The sequence below is a fragment of the Chenopodium album genome, chromosome 20 (genome assembly GCF_948465745.1).
Source record: "Chenopodium album chromosome 20, dcCheAlbu1.1, whole genome shotgun sequence".
NCBI lineage: Eukaryota > Viridiplantae > Streptophyta > Magnoliopsida > Caryophyllales > Amaranthaceae > Chenopodium > Chenopodium album.
Window position 1 is genome coordinate 9,319,312 of NC_137853.1, and position 4,095 is coordinate 9,323,406.

Sequence of the window (4,095 nt, forward strand, 5' to 3'; positions counted from 1 at the left end):
TACTCATCAAGAAAAACATATTTTAAATGAGAAGGGAGAGGTTTTAGTTCGGGTTTCTTCAACTCTGCAGGTTTTGATTCCTGAACCAATTTTACTACCTTCTTACTCTCTTTGGGATCGAGTTCTTCTATGGCAAGAGCTTTTTCGATGGCATCCACCTCTTTACTCCAAATACTCGCATCACCTGCAGATAAATCTCCACAAAATATTTCTTCCAAGCTAAGGGATCCCTTGCAAAAACCTGTGGTAAGCTTTCTTCACAAATATCATCCATTATATCTATAACATCAATCAAACAACAATTTTCCTCTAGCATAGGACCTTTCAAAACTTTCCCTAAATTAAATGTGATATTATCATCGCTAACAAAAAGGGTTAGTTTACCATTTTTAACATCTATAATGGCTCCTGCAGTATGGAGAAAAGGCCTACCTAATATAATGGGGATTTGTGTATCCTCAGCCATGTCTAAAAAACCAAAATCAACAGGGATAAAAAATTTACCAACTCTAACAGCTACATCCTCTAAAATACCTAAGGGGTATTTAACAGAACGATATGTCATTTGCAAAGTAATATTAGTAATTCTTAAATCACCCGTATTTAATTTAGAACATATAGACGATGGCATGACGCTAACAAAAGCACCCAAATCACACAATGCTTTATCAATGAAGACATTACCAATATGACAAGGATAGAAAAACTACCGGGATCCTTTAACTTAAGAGGGGATTTATTCTGCAATAGAGCACTACATTCTTCTGTAAAAGCTACAATTTTTACCTCATTAAAGGCTCTTTTCCTAGTCAAAATATCTTTCATGAATTTAGCATATGCAGGAACCTGTGTAATAAAACCTATGAAAGAAACTGTTACCTGCAAATTTTTCACAACCTCCAAAAACTTACCAAACTGCTTATCAAATTTAGTTTTCAAATGACGATTTGGGAATGGTAGTTTGATTATAGGTTGTTGTGCTTCCCTACTCTTCTCCTGAGTAACATCCTTCCCTAAAGTTGTACCCTGCAATGTATTATCAGAAATGTTAGTTTTACCCTAGAGCCCTGCAGGAACATCAGGTATAACGAAATCAGGATTAGCAATTTTAATTAAAACAGATTCATCCTCTTTTGGCATAGGGGGCCCATTGTAGTGTGAACCACTCCTCAGAGTAATTACGTTTGCATGATCCGTAGGTTGAATTCCCTGCGATGGTAGAGCTCCCTGCTGGTGAGTCTGTAGAGTAGAAGATAACTGGGCAATTTGGGTGTCCATGACTTTATTATGGGCTACAATTGAGTCAATCTATTGGTCTCTACTCTCCATATACTTTTGCTTATTAGTTAGCATCGCTCTAATTTCTGACAAAGCAGGGTCAGAAGATGTAGTAGGGGTTTGTGCTGGGGCTTTTTGGTTAGAGTGAGGGTGGTAATATTTCTACTGTGGAGGGGGTGCTTGTTGTGGTTGTTGTGGAGGATTTTGAACATTGGTGCTCCAATAGGATAGGTATGGATGATTCTGGAGCCTAGGATTGTTGGTGTTGGAGTATGGGTTATTATGCCTATAGGTTTGAAAGGCATTAACTTGCTCCATAGAACTCCTGCAATTTTGCTCCCAATGTCCTATAATTCCACAATTTTCACAAAAAGCTTCATTAGAATTATTAGCAACAACAGAAACATTGGCAACAGAATTAGGAACAGTAGTATTAAGTTTATCTAGTTTCTGGCAAATAGAAGTAAGTTAGGCCTGCAAAAAGGATACTGAATTGACGTGGTGTTTGCCTTTATTCGCATAGCCCCTGGTATTCCCATATTGGGAATTATGTACCGCCATATCTTCGATAACTTGACCTACATCATCAACATTAAGATTGATAAATCTACCACTAGCCGCGGAGTCTAGAATCGTTCTAGATGCATTTCCTAATCCGTTGTAGAAAGCCTGAATTAACTACCACTTTGCTAAATTGTGGTGGGGACACTCCCTGTGCAGATCCTTGAATCTCTCCCAAGCCTCATATAGCGCTTCATCTGGCCCCTGGGCGAAATTTTGAATTGCACTTCTCAATAAAGCTGTTTTCTCTGCATGGTAATATTTGTTATAAAGATTCAAAGCAAGAGTTTCCCAGTTAGTAATACCAAGTGCAGTTCTATTCAAACCATTAAACCATAATTTAGCTTTTCCACATAATGAAAAGGGAAAAAGAATCTCCCTGATCTGGTCTTGCGTAACCCTATTCTGCCTAATAGTATTACAGTACTGACAGAAGTCTGCAATGTGAAGATTAGGGTCTTCACCCTTAGCTCTACAAAACTGCTTCCTTTCTATCATCGTTATGAATTGGGGCTTGATCTCGAACTAGACTCCCTCGAGATCTGGTCTAGGCGAAAGGTGTGGAAAATCCGTCAGGGATGGTTGCGAGTAATCGCTGAGCTTCTTCGGTGTTGTCATCTCTGATTCTAAATCTAAAGGAACTTCTGCATCACTAGATATAGTTGGCGGATCTCTAGGAATATCGTTACTCCCAGAACCTGCCAGGAGTTGTCTATAAAGATTCTTTTGTCTATGGAAAGAGCGCTCGATCTCAGGATCGAATTGAATGTAACCTGATCTGGAACACCTGGGCATAAACAGAGAACTAAAAGACAAATATGAGAATTTCCTCAAAGAACTAACGTTCTCTGAGACAAAAGAAAATAATCTAGACTACAAAAACAATCAAAAGTAAAAATAAAATCGTTTCCCCGGCAATGGCGCCAAATTTTGACAGGGTAAAGTCGTATCCCCTAGTCAAAAGTATTACCTAAGTCCTCTAACTAATGCAGATAGGGAAGTAGGGTCGAATCCATAGGGAAACAAGTCTTTCTACTTCTAAGTAATTATTATAATCTAAATTATTAATGTAATGTTATGAAATATTTGTGGATATCCATTATCCTCCTTTTTATCATTCCGGAACAATCTAGATCTAGGGTTTATATTCTTATCCAATCAAACCCTAATATATTGTATGTATATATACACCTTATCATATGGAATAATATACACAGATTTATTCTCTTTCAATCTCTCATCTTTCCCCTTATTTTTCACAACACGTTATCAGCACCAATTCTAACCGAATGAGTAGACAAAATCAGCCCTAATTGAATAAGGAGAAGAACAAAGAAGGCAACTAGTAATTTCACGAGTATACCTAAATATACTCCTCCCCTCCATTAGATTATCCTTATCATACATTCCTTCAGGTATCCCTATAATTTTTTCACCTTATTTTTATTGATATATTAAGATTGTTATCGTCCTACTTGAGGTAAATTAATTATAAGGTGTTAGATTTGTTTTATTTGATCAATTAATATGTTTAGTGATATATTGGTATTAAGTATGAAGTCTAACGAATATGGGATATGGGCTATTCGATTTGTTTCACCTAATTTGTCTCATTTGAATATTTATTTTTTGGGAATGAAATCAGTTTAGTGGTTTCGTTATCAATCTCCGTTACAGTATGAAGGTAATCATAGTATATTTATTTTGAACCAAATATTCAATAATGTTAATTATAATTGTAAACGTGACCTGGCCCTTTTGTAATTTTTAAATTGTTGGTCATGATGATCAAATTATATACATATTGCTTTTAATTGTCTATAATTTACCGTCATAATTGGGTGTTCAACTATATGTATTGTGTGAGATTTGTTAACCGTAGATTTCTACAATATACATAAAAAGTTAATCTATTTGTTAGGAATATAGGAAAATATCCTCCTTAAATTAAGCGCTAGAGCATGATTGTTATATATGTGTAATAGGATTTAATATGACGCAAATACTTTGATATAATCATAAAGCTGAGTTTTTTTTCTTCCGTGTCACTGATTTCGTGCCTACAAGTTCATATTGAATTAAAGATATATGACTTGTTCCCTTTGATGTTGAGTGGGTGTAGGAAAGTTCCTTCTCAAATTTGTTGTTGTTAATAATTTCTAAAGTGCCCTTTGTTATGCACTTATATTATGAAGTGTTGCCTAGCAATGTTGGTGACTTGATTTAAATTTAAGACTAACTAGTAAACTAGCTTAA

The 4,095-nt window shown here is 35.6% G+C and overlaps 1 non-coding gene across 1 annotated transcript; it reads left to right on the top strand.

Annotated features, from left to right (window-relative positions):
- The first annotated feature begins 1,969 nt into the window (after positions 1–1,969).
- LOC145599952 (small nucleolar RNA R71) lies at positions 1,970–2,076 on the top strand. The gene has a single exon (XR_014104193.1). It is a non-coding gene; the product is annotated as a small nucleolar RNA R71 (small nucleolar RNA).
- The last annotated feature ends 2,019 nt before the right edge of the window (positions 2,077–4,095 follow it).